Consider the following 18,276-nt stretch of genomic DNA (forward strand, 5'->3'; position numbering starts at 1 on the left):
AAGGAGGTAGCCCTGGGGTCTCTCAACAACTATGGCCCAGACCCGTGCTTGACGTAGTCAGAGGCACAAGAGTCCTTGGACTCCTGAGTGGCTCTGGCCAAGTCCTTGGCTGGTTAGATGATCTCTCCTCCTTCAGAGGTGGGACAAAGATGGAGGCATGGCTGAGCTGGAAATGGTGGAGAGCCAAGGCAGGGAGGTGGGCAGGCAGATCAGAACCACCCTCATTCCTGGTCCCGAGGCCTTCTGGAAATGGGGCTGGCAGTCCTCATCATGGCCACTCTACACGGGGCACAAGAAAGCCTGTGGGGCCAGACCCTAGAGCTGACTGGAACCTTGGTTCACTTCCTCTGGACCTGGACGCTAGCGTACTCTGAGAAGGATGGCTCAGGCTTGGGAGCTGGCAGTTTGGGGGCCCGGTTGAGGTGGACCATGTCCAGGTCTGCATAAGTGAGGGTGTCCTCCGACTTGGGGTGGGGGGCGGTCTGATTGCTGGCGTACTCTGTGTGGTTGTTGGGCTCGGCAGCCCGGGGGGTGGGGGCGGGTTTCTTCTCCTTGGGCAGATTCAGGTCCACGTAGGTGATATCACTGATGTCTTTGGTGTCCTGGATCTGGCATTCTTCTCCGGCTCATGCAACCTCGTGGAAGAAGTAGACCCCCTTGGTTTTCTTCTGTTTGATTCTGAGGAGGTAGAGGGCGGCCATCAACAAGACCACCGGCAGAGCACACACCACGTCCACCACGATGAAGATATTCCAGCTAGTGTTGCCATTAGGGGTCGTGTCGACGCCCTGCTCCTTCTGCTAAGCAGAGACGTCCAGGGTGAGGTTGGCAGTGAGGGCGGGCTGGCCCTCGTGCTCCGCCTGGCAAGTGAGCGCCATGCTCTCCCTGTGCGCAGAGGTGTTCACCAGCAGCCAGCTCGTGTGAATACCAAAATTGAGAGACACAGGGTAAAAAAAAAAAAAAAGACAAACAACTACAAAAGCAATACTTGCAAAACTGTTTGGTGTAACTGAACTGAGCTGAAGTTATATGAAATATTAAGCCCAAATTAATTCTTTTAGTCAGGCAACTATGAATGAAATAAAAGAGTGACTAACCATTTTTAAAATTCAAAATTGAAAATACAAGTCTACATTACTCTGGTTAATTGTTTTTTCCTAGTGAAGATATCAGATTCTATTACCAACATACAAGTCTTCACTCTGGGAACAGTAACCCCTGTACAAGCCATATTTTAAGTCCCTCGCAAAGCTCTTCACATCTCAGCCTACCTTCAATGAGCATGTATTTTATTACTTATTTGACAAAGTAGTACAACCTATTATATGCACTCTTTCCCCTAAACTCCTAGTTTTATTTATCCAATTATTTTATATATTGCCAATTCATATGAATGATTCACATTTACTACAATTAAGTTGATTTTTCTTATTCTGGAAATAGTTTTTTTCTTTGTATGTATCTGCATGTACTTTGTGCTGCTGCTGCACTGGGTTATACACTGGGTATACACTGGGAAAAATAGCTTTTTAGATAGAAAATTATATTGGATTCAAATAAAAATTCTGTAGGTTGAAGTATAGTTGCTTCTCATATACAAATACCTCAAGTAAAAACAGAAGTGTATGAATTTTTCCTCTCAAAATCTAGCTTTTTGGAATTAAGTCCCATAACTTATTGGGAACAAAGAAATGTTTCTCTTTACCTGTAACATGGATTTTGAGCCACATAGCTGGAGTTGACCTTTATATATATATATATATATATATATATATATATATATATATATATATATATATATTTTAACTCTATTAATTGCATTGCTTGACCACTTTTTAAAAGATTAGGATTTAATGTTATGGCTGAGGGAGTATAGATTCTTCTAAGTAAATGACTTCATCTGCTTTATACCACATGTGAGTGGAAACAAACTTATCCACAGAGACAATCACCAACTTCCACTTTGTCCTTTCAGGAAGAATTCTAATGCCAAACATGACTTAAAAGTAGCAATTTTATTTTAATGCTAGAAATATAATTTTCTTTCCCAGCATAAAAACTACTTGAAAAGGCAAACAGGGCTCTTTGCTTCATATTCTCTTCTTAATCCTGTGACACATGATATTGAATGCTAGTTGACAAACAGTCAAAAGGAAGGAGTAAGCAATAGAATGAAAAGTAAAATATAAAAACTATGGGTCTGGGGATATGGCCTAGTGGCAAGAGTGCTTGCCTTGTATACATGAGGGCCTGGGTTCGATTCCCCAGCACCACATATACAGAAAATGGCCAGAAGTGGCGCTGTGGCTCAAGTGGCAGAGTGCTAGCCTTGAGCAAGAAGAAGCCAGGGACAGTGATCAGGCCCTGAGACCAAGCCCCAGGACTGGCCAAAAAACAAAAAACAAAAAACTATGCTATTTCCCTATGGGATACTATACATGGCAAAAGTCCTTACAGCCAAAGTGTAATAGATGTTGGATGGCCATATGCAAAGCCAAATGCAGGTCATTCATATAACACGGAAAAAAGGGAGCAAGCAAATATGCACGTTCTCATTCATATTGTATTCACAAGTACTACAAATCTCTATGTGGAATACCAATGGCATAATAACCTAATACAATAGTAAAATTCTGCAGTAATAAATCTTAAAAATGGAAAAAGGAATGCTAGTGATAAAAGTAGAGTGTAGTCATAAATTCTGCTTAGGAGAAATGAGGAAGAAAACCATAAAATAGAGACAAAATTATTTGTAGTATAATTTTCTTTTTTCTTTTTTCTTTTTTTTTGGCCAGTCCTGGGCCTTGGACTCAGGGCCTGAGCACTGTCCCTGGCTTCTTTTTGCTCAAGGCTAGCACTCTGCCACTTGAGCCACAGCGCCGCTTCTGGCCGTTTTCTGTATATGTGGTGCTGGGGAATCGAACCTAGGGCCTCATGTATCCGAGGCAGGCACTCTTGCCACTAGGCTATATCCCCAGCCCCTGTAGTATAATTTTCAAAAAATATTTATTCCTTTAACTTTCCATAAAATTTTGCTATGGCTTCCTGAATTCATAGGAAGAAACACTCACTTTCATTCCGATTGTTATAAGCTTCAGGAAATCATTTAGTAAAACTTCTGGATCTTCCTATGAGTACTATTTAATTTTGAGTTATCCCCTTCACTAATTTGTTTAAATTAATGGTGTCACTAGAAATCACATTTTTGTTCTGTTTCTTGATGATTCTCAAGCAATTATTTTAAAAAAGTTCAAGGAAAACAGTAGACAGTAAGATCAAGATTCAATGAGCTTCTGTAAAAATAAGTAGGTAATCAAAATTATGTTAAATGTAATGGAATGAATTACATTGATAAAAGTTACAGAATTTTTCATTTTGTACAAACAATTGGAAAAAGAAAAACTCTTAAGAAATACTGATGTAATTTTTTTATCATTGGAAACTGAACTGGTTTTATACAATATGTTAAGAAAATGTGATGAAAACTATGTAAATATAAATGTATGTGGATAAATAGAAGCTTGAATAATTAGTACAGATTATGCTGAATTAGAATGCAGTCATATTTAGAATGAAAACCACAGATCGAAAAATAAGTAAATAATTTTCATGACATTAAAACTAAAATATATAGCTATAACCAGTGGCATATGCCTCTAATCATAGCTATTCACGAGGCTGAGATCTGAGAATCCAGATTCTATGACTCTTACCTCCAATTAACAACCTAAAAGCCAGAAGTAGAGCTGTGGCTCAAGTGGTAAAGTTTTAGCCTTTCACAAAAAAACTTAGGGACAGGGCCCAAGGTCTGAATTCAAGTACTAGGACAGGAACACACACACATAACAAAATTAAAATATATCTGTATAGTAAAAGGAAAGTCACTTTTTGTTTTAAGAAAAAAATTGAACATCAAATTAATGAAGATTTTATGAAGTAAAAATAAAATCCTGACAATCATAATTATCCAAAGTTGATTTAAAATGAATATATGTAGACTAAAACTCTGTTACAAGGTTGACTCATTTTTTAATTGTTCAAATATCTCTTATGTGTCATCATGTGACTACAGTTCATTATTAAGAATTCAATGAGGACATGTTTTGTTCATTTGAAAAGGGATGATTCGTGAGCTGGAGACCTGGTTAGAAAATCTGCCTGACAAGGCCTGGCTCTACTCCTCAGATGAATCCTGGACCAAACTCTTCACACTGGTCAATTTCCAAAACAAACATTCTCTATCTCAACAAACAAGAACAAACATCTGACTATTGTAACTTCCCAAACAGTAAAATTGCTCTTTTCTGTGAGTGAATTTTCCTACTCAGTGGATTTATATATGAGGCTCTTGGTTGAGGCTTTGGCTGGATCTTACATGGTGCTGCAGTTTCCCTCTGGGAGATGAAATAGAAAGTACTTACTTCTTTCCACTTTCAGAACTTAGTTTATTGACCAGACATTGCATCAATACTTCCAATGGTGTCTCCTTATTGAATGCTAAATTTTCATTATAGTATAGAAACACCTCTAAAAGACTGTTTCTGGATTGCCTCTTTTCATTCATTAGTTGAAATATGCATACATATATAAATAATCTCATAGTGTATTATATCAGCTTGCTATATACTATAGTATATAATATACTATGTATCATGCATAATATATTACATTATTTTATATAATATTGTTCATGATAAAATACATGACATATCATGTATTTATGTGTGTATATGGGACATCATATATTGCAGTCATATATATATACATGCATGTATATGTGCACATATATATGAGATGTTATATATTAAGGCATAGTGACATCTACCAAAGTTGTTTGTAGCTCAGAAGAAGGAGAAGATCAATGGGAACATGTGATGGATTAGTTCAAAGTACATTATGTGCATGTGTGCAGATATTTAAAAGAAACTATCTCTTATAACAAATGAATGAAGACTGGAAATTTTAAAGAACAGATTTCTTCAAGAAAAGAAAGTACGCTTTTGTTTAAAACACCAATGATCAATGAACCCTTTGGAATAAATAAAAATATTGTAAATTAAATGCTACCCAAAATTTATCAGGCATGTCACTTATCACAGACTAATAGGGTGTCAAAAGTTGCTTTGATTGACAGGCTCTAGTTTCATCATACCCCTCTGCTATTTCACAGGTGGCAGAGAACTACACCATGAGTGAATGATTACAGAGTACTGTAAGTTCTTTGGCCTATATGTGTAGATTCTTGTTGACTTTTATTTTGTTAAAGACTGAGTTCCTTGTCCTTCAAAGCACAATGAAATCAAAATGTTATATCACTTGTCAGTATTTAGGCTTCTAAGAGTTAGTTTCACTTTTTGTTGAGGCAATTTCTGCTGATTTTTGTTATTGCCACAGCAAATACATTATGGCACTTGCAATTATTTATGTAACTCTTGTTCTTTCTGAATCGCTAATATATATGGAGAAATGACATTTAATCAAGTTTGAAGTTATAATTGATATCTATGCATTGAAAAACTAATTTTCAGAATATTACAAGGCTTTTTATCTGATTAATTTTTATACAGGTAATCAGTCCAAAAAAAAAGAAAGAAAAAAAACCTCGAAATTTGTCTTCCAAGCATTATTCTGTTCAATCCCTTCAAACACACTATGTTTCTGCGCATTTGAAAAAAAAAAAAAAAAAACAACATAGTGCTTACTTTGCAGTTAAACTGAATTTTCCAGTTAGTGATTTATTTTATTTCTAAGTTAGAATATGCAAATTTTACAAGGTTTCTTTGTAATACTTCCATTGTAGGATTTTTTAAATATTTTGAAATTTAAGAGGAAAGATTATTACTGAAAGATAATATGATCCTATATATTAAGCCCATTTTTTAAGACAGTTTTTTTTAAGAGAATATTGGGCTTCAGATGTGATGTAGAGAGTTGTTCCTCATTTGTACATTAACTTAAAATATGCACTCACTCACTCTTGGTATGTATCAGGCTATTCCAATGATTTCATTGTAAGGCCAAGAAAACTGGAAATTATAGCAATTTTTAAATGAGTAGCTCAAGGCATGCTTCCAATTTTGCAAATTGCTGTGATTTTATCAAGTATTTCCAATTTGCTTAATCTTAGCTACATTTAAAATTAATTTTTAATTCAATTTTCAATTTCTTATTAATTCAAGAAACAATTTAGCTTTCTCTAAATTCATTTAGATATGGCTTTTTAATACCTCATCACAAAATAAACCAAAGCAGTCACATAGTCCATATGTTTGCTATCCTGAATTATGGCGAAGGTGTTCTGTTCCCTACCCTAGTATTATGTCATTTTACCTCCAGTAATAGAAGGGTCATAAAGTAAAATAAGAGCAGCGAATCGGTTCAACCACTGACTGCCAATTATCTCAATGTCAGCATTCTGAAAGTTCAGCCAACACAGGCATTTGTTAGTACCAGGAGCCCTACAGGATCTTTCTTTTTAAGGAAAATTACACTCTCACTTGGTTTATGATTTGGGGGAACAAATTTGAAAAAGAATAGCTACTGAGTTACCAGGAAAGTCAGGCTAATAATCACCAGCATAGACCACCGACTCAATGATACTGGAGAGATTTATTAGGACAAATACAAAATACATATCTATTTAACATCCTAAGTTACATCTGAGAGATATGGTCCAGGCACTAATTATGGTTTGAAGCCTGGCATTTTCATTTCTGCTTGCTGTCAAAGCTAATTTACACTGAACAAGTCACCCCACTTTATGTAAGTGACACGCAACGGCCACTGTCAGCAATTTGAAAGTACTACCTTATTTAGCAAGTATCTCGTACTAAAAGATGGCACATTAATCTTAAACTATATTTTAATATTTATTTTGCTTTGATATTTTAAGAACTGAGTTTTTCTTATTTTCACTATGATATAGAAGATAAGAAAAGGGCACATTCTCAAAAACAGTAATCATGATTAACTTAAAAAGCAATTGTTGGTGTAGATTTTCTTTTTTTTTTTTTTTTTTTTGGCCAGTCCTGGGCCTTGGACTCAGGGCCTGAGCACTGTCCCTGGCTTCTTCCCGCTCAAGGCTAGCACTCTGCCACTTGAGCCACAGCGCCGCTTCTGGCCGTTTTCTGTATATGTGGTGCTGGGGAATCGAACCTAGGGCCTCGTGTAACCGAGGCAGGCACTCTTGCCACTAGGCTATATCCCCAGCCCCTAGATTTTCTTTTTGTCACTACAAATTAAACTCAAGGGTCACAATTGCTAGGCGGGTGCTCTACCAACTGAGTCATGCGCTCAGTTCTTTTTGCTTTTTTTTATTTTTGAATACTGTCTTTCCGTTTGCCTGGGGTCAGACTAGGACTGGAATCTTCTTATGTCTCCCATGCAGCTCGGATTGCAACTGTGATCATCATGCATTGCTTGTTAGTTGAGACAGTGTCTTTTAAAACTTTCTGCTGTGATTTATCTCAAACCAGGATTCCCCAATATCCGTGTCCCGATTAAAGTTGTATGCTCTCATGTTCACCTTAATTAATGATAGTTTTCTAGCAACACTGTACTTTACCATTCAAATGAGTTAGAATCCATATGTCTTTTCCCTAGAAGTAATTCTGAGAAAAGAAACCATGAAACCAAAGGTTCTGAGACAAATGAATAGTAAATATTGAGGATGGAGAGAAAAGGGAACTGAATGAGATGTTTAAATAGAAAGCAGTTTCAAACACTGAAACTCTGGGAAACCGAACATAGCTTAGACTATCTAGAACCAAAGAGAGAAAACAGCAGGGAAGAGACTCTGCTGTGTGAGAAGAGTTGAGAAGGGTGGAGAGAGAGTTCATCCCAGAGGGCAACAGGTCATTGTTCCTACACATGATATAAGGTTTCAAAGGTAGATGAATCTAGAAATTTAAGAAGGTAGTAAATACAGTTTTGTGGAGTTACAAAATATTGTGATGAGCTTTTTCAGTTGTCTTTTAAGTGGCTATGGAGTGGATCTGTTATGGCAATATGTATTGACATATGCGATTCTGTCACTACTTTCTGAAGCACTCAACTTTAAAGTTAGCCTAATAATGTCTCCAAAGAAATGCCATGAAACAGATTTTACCACACTTCAAACTTCAGCTCAAGTTTTCTCTGTAAAGATGACCCATGCATGCAAATTCACAAAATAACAAGAACTAGGCAAAGCTCAGGTGACTCACCTGCTTATGATGCTGTTATAAATTGCTCTTACATACAGTAGTAGCCCTACGTGAAGAAAATAAGAATTTTTAACTAACTCTCATGCTTAAAAATTTTAGCCAGGTGTAGATGCTCATGACTGTACTCCTAGTTACTCAGGAGGCAGAGAATTAAGGATTGTGCTTCCAAGGTAGCCCAGACAATGAATTTAATGAGACACTTATCTCGAATTAAATTCCAAAAATCTGAAAGTGGAGCTGTGGCTTAAGTGAAAGACTGATAGCCTTGATCAAAAAGTGTCAGGGACAGTGCTCAGGCCTTGAGTTCAATCCCCAGGACTGGGACAATAAAAGCTTATAAAAAGTAACCCTGCTGTGGGTTCTTTGTTATTTTCCACACACCTTTGCATACTAAGTATAAATTTAGAAAATCCAGAATTCATTATAATTTTCCTAGCAGTGTTTTGCTGGCTTGGTGTGGAGTTGCCAACAGCAGACTGCTTCTCCTCCATGCCAAATGATGTTTGCCAACCTCCTGGGTACTTTGTCCCCTGATTTTCCCAGTTCCACATACCACATTATCAATAGTGTTGAGATTATTTCAAGGCAACTTTGCTATTTGTTTCACCTCCCTATTTCTCTCTTACCCCTCCCCTCCTCACTTCCTTTTCTCTATGTGCCTCATAAAATTCCTGTTTTAGAATATACTCTGAGCTGGCATCAGTGGCTCATGATTGTAATCCTAGCTACTCAGGACACTGAGCTCTGAGAACTGGTTTAAAACTATCCAGGATAGGAAAGGATGTGTGTGAGATTCCAGCTAACCACTAAGAAGCAGGAAGGATCAAGTGGTCAAGCATTAATATGAAGCAAAAGAGCTCAAAGATAAACCCCTGGCTTGTGCACATGTGCACACACACATATGCACACACACAACCCACACATATGTACACACTTAGATTGAAATATTCAAGAACTTTCCCCTTATTGCAATATTTATCTCTCATCCTGAACTGCAATCCTAATTACTTTCCATTCGGTTAGGCTGACAATTTCCTAGTGCCTGATGTAGCATATAAGCCTTTAATTCAATCCACAGAGATTAATAGTTTACACTTAGGTGTATTGTCATATTCGTGAAGAGCAATTTTTTAAATAATATTTTCTAGCCTAAGTACATTTTGTATAGCTAGAGCTTTAATTCACACCTTTGATTACAAGTTCTACCGTTGGCAAATATTGAAAATCTCATTGAAAATATGCAGTGTTTAAATTTCCTCTTCATTCTCCTTATGTTGCAATTATCACTCAGGAAAAACGTGTGAAAAGCCACCACATCGGAGTGCATGGCTGAGATTCAAACACCTCCGTCTCTACCTTGATCAAAGCACAGTAGTCCTTCGTGAGGGGCCGTTAATAATGGCCATGTCCATATCAGCACCCTTCCCTGGGAGGCCCAGAAGCATCCCTGCCATGCCAGGGACAAAACTAAGCACCACTGCTTAAACTCTGTGGCCAAGAACTGGATTTTGGTCTTGTTTACCTCGCATTTGTTTCGCTTTGCCTTCATGAGCTCTGATGTCCAATCCTCACGCAAGGGGAGCAAGGGATTTGCTCTCCCAAACGGGCCTCATCTCTGCCTTGGAGACCCCCCCCCCCCATTTCCTATGTAAATCTCTTAACATTTAGCAAACCAGCAAAAAAGAATTGCTTTTCCTTAAAACAACAGAGCTATTATTTAATTAAGGAAAAAAAGAACACAACAGATAATTAAAAGTGACTGTTCTTAAAACAAAATAATCCATGAAACAGCAGAGAGTTTATTGATAAGTATGTGCTTGCATGTGCATGTGTGTGTATGTGGTCACAGACATGTTTGTGTGTGTGCAAATGTATGTATTTATGTGTGAATTTCTGTCACTAATTCTAGAAATGTCTTGGTGTCCCGCTAGCATACACTTGGTTATGACCTTCTTCCAAATTTGCTGCTCCTAATTTACCTTTCCAGATGCCCGGAGGTAAAGCAAAATTAGGAAGCCATCCATGAATGAAGTGGAAAAACTGTTGGTCACTTATCCTGCAAATATGTTATCATGGAGAAATGACCGATATGCTTATTATCTCATAAATCCCTTTATAAAAAGCAACAGGAAACTAATTGGCATTTTCTAATGGTTGCTGCTGTGCATTTTCCAGTCTTCTTTTGAGACACATGCTGATATTCAAAATATAATATTACTGTATTTGTCTCTATCATTTGACAAATGTCACTGATTCCCAAAGAAGCACTATCATATGTTGGAAACCAAAGGAATGATCAGCAAGTCTTTAACTCAATTTCTGTTTTTCTTCTGTTTATAGCTGGCTATCTATCAATAGCTAGCTAGCTAGACAGACAGACAGATAGACATAGATTCATTCTACCACAGGATCAGCACCGCCCTATTCTAATTAATATTGAGGTGCTTACAATTCTCTGTATAGAATCATATCTTTTTTAACTGTTTAACAACATGTTATCTTGTAATATACACCTGTTCAAAAACATGCTAGAAAGACAGCATTAATAGGCTGGCCATGCCATGAGGAGGTCGGAAGTGGGAGGAATAGGAGTTACTTGCGTAGAGAGGAGACACGCAGCCTGCCCTCAGCACTGGCACGCTCAGGTGCAGTGCTTGCCTAGAGTCCCCCAGAGCTCAGGACCCAGCTCGGGCCTCACTTCTGGCTGCTCCCGGTCCTGGGTTGGTGCCCAAGGATCCAGCAGAACAACGACGCACCCGTCAAGCCCACAGCAGAGAATGGCTCTCTCAAACAAGGCAATATGCCCAGATGGCTTTTTATCTCAATGAAAGGAAATGGTCCCAGCCCAAGGCCACTTTTGTGCACTTAAAATGACTCCCAGGTAGTATTCAATGCACTAATTGAAAGTTGATGACATCTGTATTTTGCCACACTAATGTGTTCTATGGGCTTAATATAATTTCTGAGCTAATGTGTTGACAGTTACAATTTCAAATATTTGTAAAACACGATGTTGAATCTCATGGCTGTGTAATGGATAGATGTGGATATTTGTATGAATATGCTTTATTGGAACTACCAAGCTCTCTCACCTTAATGGTGTCATGTAATATCATAAGGTAGAGGGAAGTCCTGGGTAGCAGAGTAAGTTGGTGTTACTTACATAATGTAGAATGCATGCAAGCATGCCTTCTGAGATAATGACAGATTGGCACTGAGGCTTAGGATGGAGCTCAGAGCAAAGAAATTATGTGCTTAGCATATGTTCAGTTGACGGTACCAAATATGTGTGTGCATGTGTATGCACATGTGTGTAACCAAATATATATATGCAGGTATGTTGTATGTATACATCTAACCTTTAACTATCTATACTTTATCTATCTGTCTCCCTATCTATCATCTATTTATCTATCACCTGCTGTCTATGTATAGCTCTATCACCAGAACTGCCATAAGTAATTGTATAATGTATACAAGCAAAGGTTTCTCTTTATGACTACCAGACCGGAAAGGAAAGAAATTTGCCAGAAGTAAGAAAAAACTAACCCAATTCAGCCTGTTTCTCTTCCCACTTGATTATGCAGTGCATTTGCATAAGCACTATTGGCTTAAACATCAGCTATCACAACGGCTTTTTTGTCTCCTTACATTTCCATGCTGCTTTCAACAATAGCATTAGGTTCATACTGGAAATTTCATTTTAATGTGACTTTTCTCAGTTGTCTGAAACTGCCAGTATAGGCTGATGGTAAGTCAAGTTCCTACAAGGACTATGGAACTCCCTTGTCTAACATGCTTTTCCTCTATTCATTTTCATTAGCTGAGAAGGAATGACACAGTTTTCATTGTATGTAAATAAATAGTACAAGTTGACAAAATTGGACACATTTAAAGTTAAATTATTCAATAATTAAAAATTCTACACTGTATTTCTGTAATGGAGATATGATTTCAGGAGGAAGTATTTTGTACAATTTTAAAAACATATATGTAATTATATGCTTTTGGCTTCTCTTTTAATTTTCCAATTGAAAAATGCAAATATATTTAATATAACACCTGAAGAATGGTCTTGAAATGAAAAAAAATTGGGCCTTTAAGAATAATGTATTTTGAATTATTTTATATGTGAATGGAGCAGCATCTTCTTAAGAGTTCCACGGTTGAGAAGAATAACTTATTGTGATCCTCTTCTAGGACTATCCTGGACATACACTAACGACTAGCACAGTAACTATGATTTTACAACCATGTAAGATGATGCTAAGCAAAACCAACTCTAAGATATTGAAACAAGAGGTTTTTCTTTGATGGTGTTATTTTAATTGTACTACATGAAGTTATTTCTTTTTTCTTTCATTTTTTTCCCTATAGTTTATCCCCTGTTGTCACTGTATTTGATTTTGGTACCCTGTGTATTGTATATATGTCGATCTGAGTTAGGAAAGGAAAGGAGAAGAACAAAATGGGTAGACAAAGGGCAAAGGATGAACCAATGCAACTGGGATAAAGGACAATATGTTCAAAGTAAACTTTATAACTTGGGTGTGAGGTAAGGGGAGGGAAAGTGGGAGAAAAACAAAGCGGGAGTAACAATGTTCCATAAGAAATGTACTCACTGTTACATATGTAACTGTAACCCCTCTGTACATCACCTTGTCATTAAAATTAACTTTTAAAAAATAACAGTGCTACTAATACTTATGAAAGTTTTTTAATCCATTTTTAAATTTCTTCTTTTAATCCTCAAAAGAATGATACATTGTTACTTTATAAATGACATGTCAGTAACATTATCCATTCCTTATTGCTAAGTAATTAAAGCTAGGGGATTCGGAAGAAATCTGCAGTTGAATACCAGGTTTTACTGCAGAAATCAAGTGACTGTATTTCCGGTTTATTCTAGGAGATAAAAATGCTGAAACCTGGTATTGTAAATGTTGCTTATGTAATGAAAACTTCAAGAAAATATTGAAAATCTTACAGTAGATAAAACAAAGTAAACTCTGAAACGTCTACAATGTTCTCAATTCACTAATGGCTGAAAGAAGTAATTGTACATACATTATTCTGATGGCATTTATATTAAGAAAAGTGGATTTAGAATTATTTTAATTCTCGTGTATGTTCCTTGGAAGCAAATATTAAATGGACATTTGTATTTAACACCAGTACAAACCAGGGGGAAATATAAAGGCTGGAGTCTGTTTAATATAATGCCATTTTGATGGTTTAATTGTTCACAGAAAAAATTGTGCACACTGGAAATGTACCAGGTGAGTTTATCTTACTCCTCCCATTCTCTCTGTGCTTGTAGTTTATTTTCCAATGCTTTATTGTTATTTCTTATTGTAAAGTTTTATTTCTAGAGGTGAAAATAAACTACTTTCCCCTAGACTGCCATTGAGAGTCATTTCAGTAATTAATTTGTTTTTCCTGACTTTAAAGGTTTCCTACAGAGAAATGTAACAGCTTGTGGTCTTAAAATTGTAGTAAATGTCATCAACTTTCATCATTCCTTTGAGGTTAAAATATGGCTTTTCTTTCTCCTCTTGGGAGCTATCAATCTTTCGTCTTTCTTATAAACTAAAAGGTTTTTGTATCAATAATTGCAAAACCCTGTGACATCTTTTTGTTAGTTCAGCCAAGTTTAAGCCCATTTAAATCTGGTGCAAGCTATGAATATAATTCCACCAACTATCTAGCTGTATCTATATATTTATAAATGTATATATATATTTATATAGCAATAACTCTAAAATAATATTTTTGTACGTGTTATCTATATTGTCAATATCATTATCATCTTTATCCATCTATAAAGCTTATCTATCTATAAGACTTATCTGTCTGCAGCTATTGCTACATCTATGCATATAGCACCTTATCTATGTCCATATTAATATTTAAAATTACGTATATAAATACATTATCTGCCTATATCAATATCATCTACCTCTATACTCAGTAATGGTGCAGTCTATCCTGGACTATTTTGATGGAGAATATTTAAAAACGCCATTTATAACTCCAAAGAAATCTATGGTCACTCCTTTTGAATAAATAGTACTTGAGAAAAATCACACAAAAGATGGGAAGTCTTACTGGGGATCACATACTCAGAAGTTTTCCTTCATCTTTGCCAGGCTTCATTGTTCTTAGGTCCATGGCAACACATAAAAATAATAACTGAACAATTGCCAGTGGTCCACACCTATAATCCTAGCTATCAGGAGGCTGACATCTGGAGGATTGTAGTTTGAAGCTTACCTGGGCAGAAAAGTTCACTACCTATTAGCTACAAAACTATTGACCAAAGACAAAACTGGAGGAGGTTCCTGTTTCAGAGAGCTAGGGCAGGCAAGCAAGACAATAGAGCAAAAGACCCTGGGTATATTCTCTCTGTGTCTCTGTCTCTGCCTCTGTCTCTCTATTTCACACACACACACACACACACACACACACACACACACACACACACACACACTCACTGACACATACCCACATACAAGTCTGAAGGGGAGAACAGTCACTTTCCGGCAGCCAGGATGGAGAACCAGAAGGGAAGAAGGTGGAATTTTCTGAAGTTTGGAAGACATAGCCCCAGACACTCGCCTCCTCCAATCAAGGCCTCACATTTCAAGTTGCCCAGCGCCTCCCAATGGTCTGGTCTATTATGAGTCCACCCGTGGAATTGTTCACCACCTTTCAATCAAGTCACATCCTAGGAGTCCTGAATTCTGACAGGAGAACCAGGCATCAGCACATGTGGCTTTCAGGAAGTTCCTTCCCATCCGGACTACAAGGTCACACGTACCCACAGCAACAAAAGCAGACAGAATGGCCTGAAATCTGCCTCGGGCCCCAGCCTTCTCTGTATCTTTGGCCCACTTGAGTTATGGCGAAGTTCACACAGGTTTCCGTATCACAGGAGACCACAGCAGGAGCCTGGGCCTCCGCATCATCTCCCTCCTGATAGTGTTGAAGGAGGTTTAGTAACATAAAAAGTCGCATCTTCCCCCTGCCCAACAGTGAGGGAGTCCCTGGCCCTGATATCAGGGCCTGTGCTGTGGGGGCAGTAATGTCCTGCTCTGCTCCTTTTAATCTCCAATGGTATCAGGAATTCCCGGCAGGGAGCACAAACCTCACCCCACTGGAAGGAAGACATCTCACTCAGGCTTCAGGACGTCTTTATGCAGGGCATCAAACATCTACATCCACAGGACAGATTCCAAGTCACGGTTCTTATGGTTCCATAATATTCTATCCTCAATGTCCAGCATTCAAGGGAAGATCATTTCTTAAGCCTACAACCTACCAAGTTTCAAATGGAATAAAATGTATGCACATGTCTTGCATGTAATAAATATTGATGCTATCAGTATTCTAATTTCATGAGTGAGTGTGTGTGTGTGTGTGTGTGTGTGTGTGTGTGTGTGTGTGTGTGTGTGTGTGTGTGTTTGCTGTTCCAGGGGCTTGAAATCAGGCCCTGGTGTTTTCCCTGAGCATATGGCTCAAGAACAGTGCTCAAACACTTGAGACAAAGAGCCACTTCTGGCAATTTGGTGGTTAATTGGAGGTAAGAGTCTCATGAACTCCTCTTACAGCCTTCTTAGCCTGGCTTTGTATCATAATCTTCAGATCTCAGTCTCCTGAGTAGCTAGGATTACATGTGTGAGCACCAGCTCCTGGCCTATATCTCACTTTTGATACTGTACTAGAATTGTTTTAAAAGTAATTACTGGGGAATCTGGAATATGTGGATGAGATTTGATGACAATTTGTAACTTCCAGTATACATATTTCAAAATAAAAGTTGCCCTACCATCTAAATGACAGAACGGTGATGATCAGGACAGAGGACTGTTAATAAGCAGCAAAAACATTGAGTCTTCTAAGAGTTATCTTTTAAATCCTCACTAAATGGAGTGATTCAAATCATAAATAGGCTTATGAGTTAACTCTTTTTATTTCTTTTTAAGGGCAGGAATTTTGGAACAAAGGTACCAGCCATCTTAATTTAACTGAGATTCTCACAGCTGCTCAGTTGTCACAGTAATAAACAATATTAAGAATTTCTCTAACCAAAGTGCTACTTACACATATTTGATCACCTTTTTGTAGCACAATAGAAAGTCTAGTAGTCACACAAATAAGACCAGTATATCAGCATTCTGTCTCCCCAAAAATGTCAAATTTGCTATGAAATTGGAGTATAAGAAAATATTTAAATATATTTCAAAATCTTATTCAAAATACATTAACACCTTCCTTGTTACCTATGATAGTTTCTGTCTAACGGTGTTACTCTTAGTTGCTGCAACAAAAATACATTCTACTTGGCATTGTGATATTAACTTAAAAAAACACTTGCTGTCATAATAAATAAAATTCACTGAGATACTCTTTTCTAATGTTCCGATTTGTCTGACAGATTTCTCAGCTAGTGACAGTTCATCTCTCTAGGATCAACATCTCCTGGAATAACAACAACAAAATGAACATCATTCTCTCCTCACTCACGGGGGCATAAGCAAGATGTCAAATGCAGCAAACACTTATCTACCTATGAGCTTCCTAAAATATAGAAGATTCAATCCTGTCTTTATTCATTGACAATGGTCACTTTTGATTCGATTGTGTTTACTGACAATGTTCGATGTGCACAGATCCTGTTTGCTGTTACTGAAGTAACAGCACCTGCGGTATCATAATTAGTTGTAGAACAATTTAATGAACTACAATTCTAGGTTGTTAGCCACAAACTTGCACATAAGCATTTGTAGGATATTTTTTTAAGAAAACTATAGTGTATATTTTATGTCAAAGTAGAATAGATAGATGCAGTCTATATATTGATTAGCTTTACTTTTTATCACACATATTTGTTACATTAAACTAATACTACTAAAATAATCTTCTGAAGTGTATCATGCAATGATATGTAAACTATTTCTGAAATATTAACTGATTATTCAATAAATTTCTACTTAATATTTTATGCTCTCCATTATTTACCGAATTAAGTTTTAAAAGAAATGGTAGATGTTGAAAAGTTTTACTGAGAAACTGTGCAATTCACAGCTATGGGCAATGGGATGGATTAGACATATTCTAGTGAGAGAGTGTAAATGGCCAATATGTATAAGATGAGATTTTCAACTTCTTAGTTATTTACAGAAATGTACAGAAGTATATTGAGATCACAGCTCACCATAACCACATGGTTCACACCAAGAAAATAAATAATACAAGCTGGTGAGGTTGTGGGCATTGGGTGGTAAGAGATATGCTTATTCTTTTTTTTTGCCAGTCTTGGGCCTTGAACTCAGGGCCTGAGCACTGTCCTTGGCTTCTTACCTAGACCATATTCCCAGTCCTATGTTTGTTCTTTGTTGGTAGCAATGTTACTCATTCTAGTCAGTATTAAAATCAGTATGATAGTTCCTCAAACACTTAAAACTTCCATATGGTTCAGATATGCTTCTCCCGAGTATATAATAAAAGGAATGAAATACGAGACTACAAATAAGCCTACATGCTCATGACACTATTCTCAATCACCATCATATGGAATCAGCCTAGATGCCCTTCAAGAGATAAATGGATAAAGAAAATGTGAAACATATACCAGGTTTATTTTTTGTATACTCAGTTATTCAGAAGAGTGAATGGATGAAACTGGAACTTGTCTTTTTTCTTTATTGTGTGTTTAATTGGACATAAGAGTATTACAGTCTTTCCTGCTTAGGCTGGCTTTGAATGTCAATCTTCAGATCTCCATGTCTAGAAGAAATAGGATTATAGATGTGAGCCTCCAGGGTGTGGCTATGGTGTTCTGTATTTAAGTGAGACACTTCAGTGATTCAAACTGAAACAGTGCATGCAATTCTCACATATGGGAACTAGAAGGAATAACTAGGTTCATTTGTGATAATGGAGAAGGACTAGTTAGGCGGGAAGAGAAAAGGAAAAAGCAGAAAAAGGGAAAAAGTTTAAGAGAGGTTAATAGAGGAATAAATATGACCAAGCTACATAAAACCATGTATGAAAATGTCATTATGAAACA

The 18,276-nt window shown here is 37.1% G+C and overlaps 1 pseudogene; it reads right to left on the minus strand.

Moving 5' to 3' along the window:
• Positions 1-207: 207 nt before the first annotated feature.
• LOC125351133 lies at positions 208-15,221 on the minus strand (annotated as a pseudogene).
• Between the last annotated feature and the right edge of the window lie 3,055 nt (positions 15,222-18,276).

Source organism: Perognathus longimembris, chromosome 5 (genome assembly GCF_023159225.1).
Source record: "Perognathus longimembris pacificus isolate PPM17 chromosome 5, ASM2315922v1, whole genome shotgun sequence".
NCBI classification, from domain to species: Eukaryota; Metazoa; Chordata; class Mammalia; order Rodentia; family Heteromyidae; genus Perognathus; species Perognathus longimembris.